Source organism: Phyllobates terribilis, unplaced genomic scaffold (genome assembly GCF_046119375.1).
Source record: "Phyllobates terribilis strain yellow unplaced genomic scaffold, ASM4611937v1 Scaffold_76__1_contigs__length_6945272, whole genome shotgun sequence".
NCBI lineage: Eukaryota > Metazoa > Chordata > Amphibia > Anura > Dendrobatidae > Phyllobates > Phyllobates terribilis.
The window spans coordinates 6,929,877-6,945,273 of NW_027362836.1; the positions used below are offsets into that span (position 1 = coordinate 6,929,877).

The following is a 15,397-nucleotide window of genomic DNA, read 5'->3' on the forward strand; positions in this document are numbered from 1 at the left end:
CAATAGAAACCTTCAACACCGAAGTGCCAGGTAGATGATCGCCTCCCGTTGCCCGGGGACTAATCCGACTCCCTAATAGCAGCAGGGAGGTGAAGCCCTGCTGAAAAACAGAGCGATCCCCCCAGGCCAAGGAGCCGGGTACCCCGAGCACCTCTCAGCCAAGACCAAGGCAGCAGCCACTAGATCACTGCACTTGATCTTAGCCAAAAGGCCGAGAAGCGATAACCAGAATTGGTTTCAAACTACGGAGCCACCCAAGGATCCTGAAAAGTCCATTTGTGGAGATGAGCTCCTGGACTCCCGTTAAGAAGACATGTTGTCAACCTCTAGATCCCTTACATGCCTGCACTTTTCGGCTTGCTGCTGCTGCAATCCACGCGTTTTAGATCTGCATAACTCCACCTCTTTAAACACAGCACCTTCACCCCCTGCTGTTCCCACCCGCCTCAACACCGTTGGAAGGGAGGAGAACCAATTAAGGCGGGGGGTGGGGTGGAATGAGCAGCTGTCTACCCTTAGCAGGAGGGCTCCTGATTACATACCTCTCCTGCTGCTGCTGCTGCTGGCTGTCCAGCAGCAGACTGAAGGTGGCTGCTGCTGTGCACAGGTATATAAAGGCTCAGAGCCTATTATGACACGCGCAGCCAGCGTTCCATTGCCACATTCCATCTACTGCAGGCAGGATACCTGGCTGGCTGAATGTCGCTGAGAAGCTCACAGAGACCGCCATAAGCAACAGTTTAACAGAATGCCACAGACTAATCAACCAAACTTTTTGGGTTGGGTTCTCTTTTATAGTCTGCAGGCATTAAATGAAAGAAGTCAGTGTTCCAGCAGAAGGAGACAACGTTTCAGAAAAGGCATTGTAGCAAACCAAAAAAGAAATTTTAAGCGCAGCAGAGTAACCAGCGCACATACCTGTTAGCTCAGGTGAGTTTAAAAGGCTGCTGTTGATAACAAGGGCATTTGCTAAATAGATGGTGTGTGTGCAACAATATACTGAAAGGTCAATTATATTGTGCAGCTTATCTCACCACCTGTAGTTATTTAGGTGAAAGCTCCAAAATGCTTGCCTAATATGTCTGTTTATCCAAAAGGAAGTAAAAAGGGAGAGCTAGAAAGATAGCATTGCATCACATTACATGGCAATGCAATGCACAGTTGCTGAAGTTGAACCAAAATGAGCTTGTAATCTGGCTTCTGCAACTTTGAACATGAAAAATCCAATGAGGAGAAGAAAAGCAAAGCCAAAGAGTCCATCCCAAAATCCGACAAACAAGCAAAATGAACAAAAAACATTGAATTCAATTCTTTCTGATTTTAGAAACTGCATTAAAGAAGGGGTGCACCGGTCCTGGAGATACTGCAATACCAGGTCAATGCGTGGAGTGGACAGAGCAAGCTCTTTTTCCATCTCCCTGTTCTAAAAATCCATTTAATATATGGTCCCCAGATAGGGGACGTATCAGATATTAAACTGATAAGAACAGATTTTTTTATTTTATCGAAAGCCCGAATTCGTGTACAAAACCCGAGTGCGCTTAAAAAAGTGACAAGTGCCACAAAAAAAGTGCACTAGGATGCTGGTCTTCTTGAAACCCTCTCCAAAAGGAGAAGGGTCCCCCAAACCATTCCCCGTCCCTCCGAGCCAAAAGGCCACAGCGAGGAACAGGGACAAAAAGCCACCTCCAGCCGAAGCCAGAGGCGACCCAATCTTACCCCCAGCACCTGCCCGAGTTCTCACCCGAGCAAGGCACTGGGAGCCAAAGACTGTGCTCCCCTCCCGGAAGAGGGGAGCCAACAAAGCTCTCCTCCCAAAAGAGGAGAGCCAGGGGGGGTTCAGGGGGGAGCGGAACCTGATGGCCACACACTCCCCCCCTAGACCTGCCAAGAGAGGAACCCGTAAGGGAACCGCATCCCGACAAAGTCCTAGTAGGACGTGACACACGTGAATAAGTGGACACACAGTGACAAAGAAATTAAATAAATAGTGAAGGTTTCACAGTATAATACTGCCCGGACCTTCGACCGGGAATTGAAAAATTCCCCATCCTAAGGCCAGAAGGCCCGGAATAAGGGTGTGTGCGAAGAAAGAAAATTTGAAGTGCTTGTGCAAATGTGCCATAAACTCAAGTGGGGTTCCCAATCCCAGTGAGTTAAGGCACCCCAGGGTCACCACTCCTGGGGCACTTCACACTTCGGGCTTTCGATCTTCCCCGGCCCAATGGCGTCGATCCTGGGGGGCCATGCTTTCCACCAGATGACTATATTAGCCACCTGGCATACTAACAAGCGCCTAAACCCCAGTGTGCATAATGTATCAATCTACTAGGGCGGCCAACATCCAAAACCGCCTTTTCGAAATATACTACACCTGATCTTAGCCAAAAGGCCGAGAAGCGATAACCAGAATTGGTTTCAAACTACGGAGCCACCCAAGGATCCTGAAAAGTCCATTTGTGGAGATGAGCTCCTGGACTCCCGTTAAGAAGACATGTTGTCAACCTCTAGATCCCTTACATGCCTGCACTTTTCGGCTTGCTGCTGCTGCAATCCACGCGTTTTAGATCTGCATAACTCCACCTCTTTAAACACAGCACCTTCACCCCCTGCTGTTCCCACCCGCCTCAACACCGTTGGAAGGGAGGAGAACCAATTAAGGCGGGGGGTGGGGTGGAACGAGCAGCTGTCTACCCTTAGCAGGAGGGCTCCTGATTACATACCTCTCCTGCTGCTGCTGCTGCTGGCTGTCCAGCAGCAGACTGAAGGTGGCTGCTGCTGTGCACAGGTATATAAAGGCTCAGAGCCTATTATGACACGCGCAGCCAGCGTTCCATTGCCACATTCCATCTACTGCAGGCAGGATACCTGGCTGGCTGAATGTCGCTGAGAAGCTCACAGAGACCGCCATAAGCAACAGTTTAACAGAATGCCACAGACTAATCAACCAAACTTTTTGGGTTGGGTTCTCTTTTATAGTCTGCAGGCATTAAATGAAAGAAGTCAGTGTTCCAGCAGAAGGAGACAACGTTTCAGAAAAGGCATTGTAGCAAACCAAAAAAGAAATTTTAAGCGCAGCAGAGTAACCAGCGCACATACCTGTTAGCTCAGGTGAGTTTAAAAGGCTGCTGTTGATAACAAGGGCATTTGCTAAATAGATGGTGTGTGTGCAACAATATACTGAAAGGTCAATTATATTGTGCAGCTTATCTCACCACCTGTAGTTATTTAGGTGAAAGCTCCAAAATGCTTGCCTAATATGTCTGTTTATCCAAAAGGAAGTAAAAAGGGAGAGCTAGAAAGATAGCATTGCATCACATTACATGGCAATGCAATGCACAGTTGCTGAAGTTGAACCAAAATGAGCTTGTAATCTGGCTTCTGCAACTTTGAACATGAAAAATCTAATGAGGAGAAGAAAAGCAAAGCCAAAGAGTCCATCCCAAAATCCGACAAACAAGCAAAATGAACAAAAAACATTGAATTCAATTCTTTCTGATTTTAGAAACTGCATTAAAGAAGGGGTGCACTGGTCCTGGAGATACTGCAATACCAGGTCAATGCGTGGAGTGGACAGAGCAAGCTCTTTTTCCATCTCCCTGTTCTAAAAATCCATTTAATATATGGTCCCCAGATAGGGGACGTATCAGATATTAAACTGATAAGAACAGATACTACACTTGATCTTAGCCAAAAGGCCGAGAAGCGATAACCAGAATTGGTTTCAAACTACGGAGCCACCCAAGGATCCTGAAAAGTCCATTTGTGGAGATGAGCTCCTGGACTCCCGTTAAGAAGACATGTTGTCAACCTCTAGATCCCTTACATGCCTGCACTTTTCGGCTTGCTGCTGCTGCAATCCACGCGTTTTAGATCTGCATAACTCCACCTCTTTAAACACAGCACCTTCACCCCCTGCTGTTCCCACCCGCCTCAACACCGTTGGAAGGGAGGAGAACCAATTAAGGCGGGGGGTGGGGTGGAACGAGCAGCTGTCTACCCTTAGCAGGAGGGCTCCTGATTACATACCTCTCCTGCTGCTGCTGCTGCTGCTGGCTGTCCAGCAGCAGACTGAAGGTGGCTGCTGCTGTGCACAGGTATATAAAGGCTCAGAGCCTATTATGACACGCGCAGCCAGCGTTCCATTGCCACATTCCATCTACTGCAGGCAGGATACCTGGCTGGCTGAATGTCGCTGAGAAGCTCACAGAGACCGCCATAAGCAACAGTTTAACAGAATGCCACAGACTAATCAACCAAACTTTTTGGGTTGGGTTCTCTTTTATAGTCTGCAGGCATTAAATGAAAGAAGTCAGTGTTCCAGCAGAAGGAGACAACGTTTCAGAAAAGGCATTGTAGCAAACCAAAAAAGAAATTTTAAGCGCAGCAGAGTAACCAGCGCACATACCTGTTAGCTCAGGTGAGTTTAAAAGGCTGCTGTTGATAACAAGGGCATTTGCTAAATAGATGGTGTGTGTGCAACAATATACTGAAAGGTCAATTATATTGTGCAGCTTATCTCACCACCTGTAGTTATTTAGGTGAAAGCTCCAAAATGCTTGCCTAATATGTCTGTTTATCCAAAAGGAAGTAAAAAGGGAGAGCTAGAAAGATAGCATTGCATCACATTACATGGCAATGCAATGCACAGTTGCTGAAGTTGAACCAAAATGAGCTTGTAATCTGGCTTCTGCAACTTTGAACATGAAAAATCCAATGAGGAGAAGAAAAGCAAAGCCAAAGAGTCCATCCCAAAATCCGACAAACAAGCAAAATGAACAAAAAACATTGAATTCAATTCTTTCTGATTTTAGAAACTGCATTAAAGAAGGGGTGCACCGGTCCTGGAGATACTGCAATACCAGGTCAATGCGTGGAGTGGACAGAGCAAGCTCTTTTTCCATCTCCCTGTTCTAAAAATCCATTTAATATATGGTCCCCAGATAGGGGACGTATCAGATATTAAACTGATAAGAACAGATACTACACTTGATCTTAGCCAAAAGGCCGAGAAGCGATAACCAGAATTGGTTTCAAACTACGGAGCCACCCAAGGATCCTGAAAAGTCCATTTGTGGAGATGAGCTCCTGGACTCCCGTTAAGAAGACATGTTGTCAACCTCTAGATCCCTTACATGCCTGCACTTTTCGGCTTGCTGCTGCTGCAATCCACGCGTTTTAGATCTGCATAACTCCACCTCTTTAAACACAGCACCTTCACCCCCTGCTGTTCCCACCCGCCTCAACACCGTTGGAAGGGAGGAGAACCAATTAAGGCGGGGGGTGGGGTGGAACGAGCAGCTGTCTACCCTTAGCAGGAGGGCTCCTGATTACATACCTCTCCTGCTGCTGCTGCTGCTGCTGGCTGTCCAGCAGCAGACTGAAGGTGGCTGCTGCTGTGCACAGGTATATAAAGGCTCAGAGCCTATTATGACACACGCAGCCAGCGTTCCATTGCCACATTCCATCTACTGCAGGCAGGATACCTGGCTGGCTGAATGTCGCTGAGAAGCTCACAGAGACCGCCATAAGCAACAGTTTAACAGAATGCCACAGACTAATCAACCAAACTTTTTGGGTTGGGTTCTCTTTTATAGTCTGCAGGCATTAAATGAAAGAAGTCAGTGTTCCAGCAGAAGGAGACAACGTTTCAGAAAAGGCATTGTAGCAAACCAAAAAAGAAATTTTAAGCGCAGCAGAGTAACCAGCGCACATACCTGTTAGCTCAGGTGAGTTTAAAAGGCTGCTGTTGATAACAAGGGCATTTGCTAAATAGATGGTGTGTGTGCAACAATATACTGAAAGGTCAATTATATTGTGCAGCTTATCTCACCACCTGTAGTTATTTAGGTGAAAGCTCCAAAATGCTTGCCTAATATGTCTGTTTATCCAAAAGGAAGTAAAAAGGGAGAGCTAGAAAGATAGCATTGCATCACATTACATGGCAATGCAATGCACAGTTGCTGAAGTTGAACCAAAATGAGCTTGTAATCTGGCTTCTGCAACTTTGAACATGAAAAATCCAATGAGGAGAAGAAAAGCAAAGCCAAAGAGTCCATCCCAAAATCCAACAAACAAGCAAAATGAACAAAAAACATTGAATTCAATTCTTTCTGATTTTAGAAACTGCATTAAAGAAGGGGTGCACCGGTCCTGGAGATACTGCAATACCAGGTCAATGCGTGGAGTGGACAGAGCAAGCTCTTTTTCCATCTCCCTGTTCTAAAAATCCATTTAATATATGGTCCCCAGATAGGGGACGTATCAGATATTAAACTGATAAGAACAGATACTACACTTGATCTTAGCCAAAAGGCCGAGAAGCGATAACCAGAATTGGTTTCAAACTACGGAGCCACCCAAGGATCCTGAAAAGTCCATTTGTGGAGATGAGCTCCTGGACTCCCGTTAAGAAGACATGTTGTCAACCTCTAGATCCCTTACATGCCTGCACTTTTCGGCTTGCTGCTGCTGCAATCCACGCGTTTTAGATCTGCATAACTCCACCTCTTTAAACACAGCACCTTCACCCCCTGCTGTTCCCACCCGCCTCAACACCGTTGGAAGGGAGGAGAACCAATTAAGGCGGGGGGTGGGGTGGAACGAGCAGCTGTCTACCCTTAGCAGGAGGGCTCCTGATTACATACCTCTCCTGCTGCTGCTGCTGCTGCTGGCTGTCCAGCAGCAGACTGAAGGTGGCTGCTGCTGTGCACAGGTATATAAAGGCTCAGAGCCTATTATGACACACGCAGCCAGCATTCCATTGCCACATTCCATCTACTGCAGGCAGGATACCTGGCTGGCTGAATGTCGCTGAGAAGCTCACAGAGACCGCCATAAGCAACAGTTTAACAGAATGCCACAGACTAATCAACCAAACTTTTTGGGTTGGGTTCTCTTTTATAGTCTGCAGGCATTAAATGAAAGAAGTCAGTGTTCCAGCAGAAGGAGACAACGTTTCAGAAAAGGCATTGTAGCAAACCAAAAAAGAAATTTTAAGCGCAGCAGAGTAACCAGCGCACATACCTGTTAGCTCAGGTGAGTTTAAAAGGCTGCTGTTGATAACAAGGGCATTTGCTAAATAGATGGTGTGTGTGCAACAATATACTGAAAGGTCAATTATATTGTGCAGCTTATCTCACCACCTGTAGTTATTTAGGTGAAAGCTCCAAAATGCTTGCCTAATATGTCTGTTTATCCAAAAGGAAGTAAAAAGGGAGAGCTAGAAAGATAGCATTGCATCACATTACATGGCAATGCAATGCACAGTTGCTGAAGTTGAACCAAAATGAGCTTGTAATCTGGCTTCTGCAACTTTGAACATGAAAAATCCAATGAGGAGAAGAAAAGCAAAGCCAAAGAGTCCATCCCAAAATCCGACAAACAAGCAAAATGAACAAAAAACATTGAATTCAATTCTTTCTGATTTTAGAAACTGCATTAAAGAAGGGGTGCACCGGTCCTGGAGATACTGCAATACCAGGTCAATGCGTGGAGTGGACAGAGCAAGCTCTTTTTCCATCTCCCTGTTCTAAAAATCCATTTAATATATGGTCCCCAGATAGGGGACGTATCAGATATTAAACTGATAAGAACAGATACTACACTTGATCTTAGCCAAAAGGCCGAGAAGCGATAACCAGAATTGGTTTCAAACTACGGAGCCACCCAAGGATCCTGAAAAGTCCATTTGTGGAGATGAGCTCCTGGACTCCCGTTAAGAAGACATGTTGTCAACCTCTAGATCCCTTACATGCCTGCACTTTTCGGCTTGCTGCTGCTGCAATCCACGCGTTTTAGATCTGCATAACTCCACCTCTTTAAACACAGCACCTTCACCCCCTGCTGTTCCCACCCGCCTCAACACCGTTGGAAGGGAGGAGAACCAATTAAGGCGGGGGGTGGGGTGGAACGAGCAGCTGTCTACCCTTAGCAGGAGGGCTCCTGATTACATACCTCTCCTGCTGCTGCTGCTGCTGGCTGTCCAGCAGCAGACTGAAGGTGGCTGCTGCTGTGCACAGGTATATAAAGGCTCAGAGCCTATTATGACACGCGCAGCCAGCGTTCCATTGCCACATTCCATCTACTGCAGGCAGGATACCTGGCTGGCTGAATGTCGCTGAGAAGCTCACAGAGACCGCCATAAGCAACAGTTTAACAGAATGCCACAGACTAATCAACCAAACTTTTTGGGTTGGGTTCTCTTTTATAGTCTGCAGGCATTAAATGAAAGAAGTCAGTGTTCCAGCAGAAGGAGACAACGTTTCAGAAAAGGCATTGTAGCAAACCAAAAAAGAAATTTTAAGCGCAGCAGAGTAACCAGCGCACATACCTGTTAGCTCAGGTGAGTTTAAAAGGCTGCTGTTGATAACAAGGGCATTTGCTAAATAGATGGTGTGTGTGCAACAATATACTGAAAGGTCAATTATATTGTGCAGCTTATCTCACCACCTGTAGTTATTTAGGTGAAAGCTCCAAAATGCTTGCCTAATATGTCTGTTTATCCAAAAGGAAGTAAAAAGGGAGAGCTAGAAAGATAGCATTGCATCACATTACATGGCAATGCAATGCACAGTTGCTGAAGTTGAACCAAAATGAGCTTGTAATCTGGCTTCTGCAACTTTGAACATGAAAAATCCAATGAGGAGAAGAAAAGCAAAGCCAAAGAGTCCATCCCAAAATCCGACAAACAAGCAAAATGAACAAAAAACATTGAATTCAATTCTTTCTGATTTTAGAAACTGCATTAAAGAAGGGGTGCACCGGTCCTGGAGATACTGCAATACCAGGTCAATGCGTGGAGTGGACAGAGCAAGCTCTTTTTCCATCTCCCTGTTCTAAAAATCCATTTAATATATGGTCCCCAGATAGGGGACGTATCAGATATTAAACTGATAAGAACAGATACTACACTTGATCTTAGCCAAAAGGCCGAGAAGCGATAACCAGAATTGGTTTCAAACTACGGAGCCACCCAAGGATCCTGAAAAGTCCATTTGTGGAGATGAGCTCCTGGACTCCCGTTAAGAAGACATGTTGTCAACCTCTAGATCCCTTACATGCCTGCACTTTTCGGCTTGCTGCTGCTGCAATCCACGCGTTTTAGATCTGCATAACTCCACCTCTTTAAACACAGCACCTTCACCCCCTGCTGTTCCCACCCGCCTCAACACCGTTGGAAGGGAGGAGAACCAATTAAGGCGGGGGGTGGGGTGGAACGAGCAGCTGTCTACCCTTAGCAGGAGGGCTCCTCATTACATACCTCTCCTGCTGCTGCTGCTGCTGGCTGTCCAGCAGCAGACTGAAGGTGGCTGCTGCTGTGCACAGGTATATAAAGGCTCAGAGCCTATTATGACACGCGCAGCCAGCGTTCCATTGCCACATTCCATCTACTGCAGGCAGGATACCTGGCTGGCTGAATGTCGCTGAGAAGCTCACAGAGACCGCCATAAGCAACAGTTTAACAGAATGCCACAGACTAATCAACCAAACTTTTTGGGTTGGGTTCTCTTTTATAGTCTGCAGGCATTAAATGAAAGAAGTCAGTGTTCCAGCAGAAGGAGACAACGTTTCAGAAAAGGCATTGTAGCAAACCAAAAAAGAAATTTTAAGCGCAGCAGAGTAACCAGCGCACATACCTGTTAGCTCAGGTGAGTTTAAAAGGCTGCTGTTGATAACAAGGGCATTTGCTAAATAGATGGTGTGTGTGCAACAATATACTGAAAGGTCAATTATATTGTGCAGCTTATCTCACCACCTGTAGTTATTTAGGTGAAAGCTCCAAAATGCTTGCCTAATATGTCTGTTTATCCAAAAGGAAGTAAAAAGGGAGAGCTAGAAAGATAGCATTGCATCACATTACATGGCAATGCAATGCACAGTTGCTGAAGTTGAACCAAAATGAGCTTGTAATCTGGCTTCTGCAACTTTGAACATGAAAAATCCAATGAGGAGAAGAAAAGCAAAGCCAAAGAGTCCATCCCAAAATCCAACAAACAAGCAAAATGAACAAAAAACATTGAATTCAATTCTTTCTGATTTTAGAAACTGCATTAAAGAAGGGGTGCACCGGTCCTGGAGATACTGCAATACCAGGTCAATGCGTGGAGTGGACAGAGCAAGCTCTTTTTCCATCTCCCTGTTCTAAAAATCCATTTAATATATGGTCCCCAGATAGGGGACGTATCAGATATTAAACTGATAAGAACAGATACTACACTTGATCTTAGCCAAAAGGCCGAGAAGCGATAACCAGAATTGGTTTCAAACTACGGAGCCACCCAAGGATCCTGAAAAGTCCATTTGTGGAGATGAGCTCCTGGACTCCCGTTAAGAAGACATGTTGTCAACCTCTAGATCCCTTACATGCCTGCACTTTTCGGCTTGCTGCTGCTGCAATCCACGCGTTTTAGATCTGCATAACTCCACCTCTTTAAACACAGCACCTTCACCCCCTGCTGTTCCCACCCGCCTCAACACCGTTGGAAGGGAGGAGAACCAATTAAGGCGGGGGGTGGGGTGGAACGAGCAGCTGTCTACCCTTAGCAGGAGGGCTCCTGATTACATACCTCTCCTGCTGCTGCTGCTGCTGGCTGTCCAGCAGCAGACTGAAGGTGGCTGCTGCTGTGCACAGGTATATAAAGGCTCAGAGCCTATTATGACACGCGCAGCCAGCGTTCCATTGCCACATTCCATCTACTGCAGGCAGGATACCTGGCTGGCTGAATGTCGCTGAGAAGCTCACAGAGACCGCCATAAGCAACAGTTTAACAGAATGCCACAGACTAATCAACCAAACTTTTTGGGTTGGGTTCTCTTTTATAGTCTGCAGGCATTAAATGAAAGAAGTCAGTGTTCCAGCAGAAGGAGACAACGTTTCAGAAAAGGCATTGTAGCAAACCAAAAAAGAAATTTTAAGCGCAGCAGAGTAACCAGCGCACATACCTGTTAGCTCAGGTGAGTTTAAAAGGCTGCTGTTGATAACAAGGGCATTTGCTAAATAGATGGTGTGTGTGCAACAATATACTGAAAGGTCAATTATATTGTGCAGCTTATCTCACCACCTGTAGTTATTTAGGTGAAAGCTCCAAAATGCTTGCCTAATATGTCTGTTTATCCAAAAGGAAGTAAAAAGGGAGAGCTAGAAAGATAGCATTGCATCACATTACATGGCAATGCAATGCACAGTTGCTGAAGTTGAACCAAAATGAGCTTGTAATCTGGCTTCTGCAACTTTGAACATGAAAAATCCAATGAGGAGAAGAAAAGCAAAGCCAAAGAGTCCATCCCAAAATCCAACAAACAAGCAAAATGAACAAAAAACATTGAATTCAATTCTTTCTGATTTTAGAAACTGCATTAAAGAAGGGGTGCACCGGTCCTGGAGATACTGCAATACCAGGTCAATGCGTGGAGTGGACAGAGCAAGCTCTTTTTCCATCTCCCTGTTCTAAAAATCCATTTAATATATGGTCCCCAGATAGGGGACGTATCAGATATTAAACTGATAAGAACAGATACTACACTTGATCTTAGCCAAAAGGCCGAGAAGCGATAACCAGAATTGGTTTCAAACTACGGAGCCACCCAAGGATCCTGAAAAGTCCATTTGTGGAGATGAGCTCCTGGACTCCCGTTAAGAAGACATGTTGTCAACCTCTAGATCCCTTACATGCCTGCACTTTTCGGCTTGCTGCTGCTGCAATCCACGCGTTTTAGATCTGCATAACTCCACCTCTTTAAACACAGCACCTTCACCCCCTGCTGTTCCCACCCGCCTCAACACCGTTGGAAGGGAGGAGAACCAATTAAGGCGGGGGGTGGGGTGGAACGAGCAGCTGTCTACCCTTAGCAGGAGGGCTCCTGATTACATACCTCTCCTGCTGCTGCTGCTGCTGGCTGTCCAGCAGCAGACTGAAGGTGGCTGCTGCTGTGCACAGGTATATAAAGGCTCAGAGCCTATTATGACACGCGCAGCCAGCGTTCCATTGCCACATTCCATCTACTGCAGGCAGGATACCTGGCTGGCTGAATGTCGCTGAGAAGCTCACAGAGACCGCCATAAGCAACAGTTTAACAGAATGCCACAGACTAATCAACCAAACTTTTTGGGTTGGGTTCTCTTTTATAGTCTGCAGGCATTAAATGAAAGAAGTCAGTGTTCCAGCAGAAGGAGACAACGTTTCAGAAAAGGCATTGTAGCAAACCAAAAAAGAAATTTTAAGCGCAGCAGAGTAACCAGCGCACATACCTGTTAGCTCAGGTGAGTTTAAAAGGCTGCTGTTGATAACAAGGGCATTTGCTAAATAGATGGTGTGTGTGCAACAATATACTGAAAGGTCAATTATATTGTGCAGCTTATCTCACCACCTGTAGTTATTTAGGTGAAAGCTCCAAAATGCTTGCCTAATATGTCTGTTTATCCAAAAGGAAGTAAAAAGGGAGAGCTAGAAAGATAGCATTGCATCACATTACATGGCAATGCAATGCACAGTTGCTGAAGTTGAACCAAAATGAGCTTGTAATCTGGCTTCTGCAACTTTGAACATGAAAAATCCAATGAGGAGAAGAAAAGCAAAGCCAAAGAGTCCATCCCAAAATCCAACAAACAAGCAAAATGAACAAAAAACATTGAATTCAATTCTTTCTGATTTTAGAAACTGCATTAAAGAAGGGGTGCACCGGTCCTGGAGATACTGCAATACCAGGTCAATGCGTGGAGTGGACAGAGCAAGCTCTTTTTCCATCTCCCTGTTCTAAAAATCCATTTAATATATGGTCCCCAGATAGGGGACGTATCAGATATTAAACTGATAAGAACAGATACTACACTTGATCTTAGCCAAAAGGCCGAGAAGCGATAACCAGAATTGGTTTCAAACTACGGAGCCACCCAAGGATCCTGAAAAGTCCATTTGTGGAGATGAGCTCCTGGACTCCCGTTAAGAAGACATGTTGTCAACCTCTAGATCCCTTACATGCCTGCACTTTTCGGCTTGCTGCTGCTGCAATCCACGCGTTTTAGATCTGCATAACTCCACCTCTTTAAACACAGCACCTTCACCCCCTGCTGTTCCCACCCGCCTCAACACCGTTGGAAGGGAGGAGAACCAATTAAGGCGGGGGGTGGGGTGGAACGAGCAGCTGTCTACCCTTAGCAGGAGGGCTCCTGATTACATACCTCTCCTGCTGCTGCTGCTGCTGGCTGTCCAGCAGCAGACTGAAGGTGGCTGCTGCTGTGCACAGGTATATAAAGGCTCAGAGCCTATTATGACACGCGCAGCCAGCGTTCCATTGCCACATTCCATCTACTGCAGGCAGGATACCTGGCTGGCTGAATGTCGCTGAGAAGCTCACAGAGACCGCCATAAGCAACAGTTTAACAGAATGCCACAGACTAATCAACCAAACTTTTTGGGTTGGGTTCTCTTTTATAGTCTGCAGGCATTAAATGAAAGAAGTCAGTGTTCCAGCAGAAGGAGACAACGTTTCAGAAAAGGCATTGTAGCAAACCAAAAAAGAAATTTTAAGCGCAGCAGAGTAACCAGCGCACATACCTGTTAGCTCAGGTGAGTTTAAAAGGCTGCTGTTGATAACAAGGGCATTTGCTAAATAGATGGTGTGTGTGCAACAATATACTGAAAGGTCAATTATATTGTGCAGCTTATCTCACCACCTGTAGTTATTTAGGTGAAAGCTCCAAAATGCTTGCCTAATATGTCTGTTTATCCAAAAGGAAGTAAAAAGGGAGAGCTAGAAAGATAGCATTGCATCACATTACATGGCAATGCAATGCACAGTTGCTGAAGTTGAACCAAAATGAGCTTGTAATCTGGCTTCTGCAACTTTGAACATGAAAAATCCAATGAGGAGAAGAAAAGCAAAGCCAAAGAGTCCATCCCAAAATCCAACAAACAAGCAAAATGAACAAAAAACATTGAATTCAATTCTTTCTGATTTTAGAAACTGCATTAAAGAAGGGGTGCACCGGTCCTGGAGATACTGCAATACCAGGTCAATGCGTGGAGTGGACAGAGCAAGCTCTTTTTCCATCTCCCTGTTCTAAAAATCCATTTAATATATGGTCCCCAGATAGGGGACGTATCAGATATTAAACTGATAAGAACAGATACTACACTTGATCTTAGCCAAAAGGCCGAGAAGCGATAACCAGAATTGGTTTCAAACTACGGAGCCACCCAAGGATCCTGAAAAGTCCATTTGTGGAGATGAGCTCCTGGACTCCCGTTAAGAAGACATGTTGTCAACCTCTAGATCCCTTACATGCCTGCACTTTTCGGCTTGCTGCTGCTGCAATCCACGCGTTTTAGATCTGCATAACTCCACCTCTTTAAACACAGCACCTTCACCCCCTGCTGTTCCCACCCGCCTCAACACCGTTGGAAGGGAGGAGAACCAATTAAGGCGGGGGGTGGGGTGGAACGAGCAGCTGTCTACCCTTAGCAGGAGGGCTCCTGATTACATACCTCTCCTGCTGCTGCTGCTGCTGGCTGTCCAGCAGCAGACTGAAGGTGGCTGCTGCTGTGCACAGGTATATAAAGGCTCTGAGCCTATTATGACACGCGCAGCCAGCGTTCCATTGCCACATTCCATCTACTGCAGGCAGGATACCTGGCTGGCTGAATGTCGCTGAGAAGCTCACAGAGACCGCCATAAGCAACAGTTTAACAGAATGCCACAGACTAATCAACCAAACTTTTTGGGTTGGGTTCTCTTTTATAGTCTGCAGGCATTAAATGAAAGAAGTCAGTGTTCCAGCAGAAGGAGACAACGTTTCAGAAAAGGCATTGTAGCAAACCAAAAAAGAAATTTTAAGCGCAGCAGAGTAACCAGCGCACATACCTGTTAGCTCAGGTGAGTTTAAAAGGCTGCTGTTGATAACAAGGGCATTTGCTAAATAGATGGTGTGTGTGCAACAATATACTGAAAGGTCAATTATATTGTGCAGCTTATCTCACCACCTGTAGTTATTTAGGTGAAAGCTCCAAAATGCTTGCCTAATATGTCTGTTTATCCAAAAGGAAGTAAAAAGGGAGAGCTAGAAAGATAGCATTGCATCACATTACATGGCAATGCAATGCACAGTTGCTGAAGTTGAACCAAAATGAGCTTGTAATCTGGCTTCTGCAACTTTGAACATGAAAAATCCAATGAGGAGAAGAAAAGCAAAGCCAAAGAGTCCATCCCAAAATCCGACAAACAAGCAAAATGAACAAAAAACATTGAATTCAATTCTTTCTGATTTTAGAAACTGCATTAAAGAAGGGGTGCACCGGTCCTGGAGATACTGCAATACCAGGTCAATGCGTGGAGTGGACAGAGCAAGCTCTTTTTCCATCTCCCTGTTCTAAAAATCCATTTAATATATGGTCCCCAG

The 15,397-nt window shown here is 45.5% G+C and overlaps 10 non-coding genes and 1 pseudogene across 10 annotated transcripts; all 11 read right to left on the reverse strand.

The window, feature by feature from the left end:
• Positions 1-1,338: 1,338 nt before the first annotated feature.
• Positions 1,339-1,522, reverse strand: LOC141196901 (U2 spliceosomal RNA). Its single transcript, XR_012269290.1, has one exon. It is a non-coding gene; the product is annotated as a U2 spliceosomal RNA (small nuclear RNA).
• A 1,997-nt stretch (positions 1,523-3,519) lies between these two features.
• LOC141196958 (U2 spliceosomal RNA) lies at positions 3,520-3,710 on the reverse strand. The gene has a single exon (XR_012269312.1). It is a non-coding gene; the product is annotated as a U2 spliceosomal RNA (small nuclear RNA).
• Positions 3,711-4,828: 1,118 nt separating this feature from the next.
• On the reverse strand, positions 4,829-5,019 carry LOC141196875 (U2 spliceosomal RNA). The gene has a single exon (XR_012269265.1). It is a non-coding gene; the product is annotated as a U2 spliceosomal RNA (small nuclear RNA).
• Positions 5,020-6,137: 1,118 nt separating this feature from the next.
• On the reverse strand, positions 6,138-6,328 carry LOC141196876 (U2 spliceosomal RNA). Its single transcript, XR_012269266.1, has one exon. It is a non-coding gene; the product is annotated as a U2 spliceosomal RNA (small nuclear RNA).
• Positions 6,329-7,446: 1,118 nt separating this feature from the next.
• LOC141196878 (U2 spliceosomal RNA) lies at positions 7,447-7,637 on the reverse strand. The gene has a single exon (XR_012269268.1). It is a non-coding gene; the product is annotated as a U2 spliceosomal RNA (small nuclear RNA).
• Positions 7,638-8,752: 1,115 nt separating this feature from the next.
• Positions 8,753-8,943, reverse strand: LOC141196879 (U2 spliceosomal RNA). The gene has a single exon (XR_012269269.1). It is a non-coding gene; the product is annotated as a U2 spliceosomal RNA (small nuclear RNA).
• Positions 8,944-10,058: 1,115 nt separating this feature from the next.
• LOC141196880 (U2 spliceosomal RNA) lies at positions 10,059-10,249 on the reverse strand. Its single transcript, XR_012269270.1, has one exon. It is a non-coding gene; the product is annotated as a U2 spliceosomal RNA (small nuclear RNA).
• Positions 10,250-11,364: 1,115 nt separating this feature from the next.
• On the reverse strand, positions 11,365-11,555 carry LOC141196881 (U2 spliceosomal RNA). The gene has a single exon (XR_012269271.1). It is a non-coding gene; the product is annotated as a U2 spliceosomal RNA (small nuclear RNA).
• Positions 11,556-12,670: 1,115 nt separating this feature from the next.
• LOC141196882 (U2 spliceosomal RNA) lies at positions 12,671-12,861 on the reverse strand. The gene has a single exon (XR_012269272.1). It is a non-coding gene; the product is annotated as a U2 spliceosomal RNA (small nuclear RNA).
• A 1,115-nt stretch (positions 12,862-13,976) lies between these two features.
• Positions 13,977-14,167, reverse strand: LOC141196883 (U2 spliceosomal RNA). The gene has a single exon (XR_012269273.1). It is a non-coding gene; the product is annotated as a U2 spliceosomal RNA (small nuclear RNA).
• Positions 14,168-15,282: 1,115 nt separating this feature from the next.
• On the reverse strand, positions 15,283-15,397 carry LOC141196930 (U2 spliceosomal RNA; annotated as a pseudogene; the record flags this gene model as incomplete).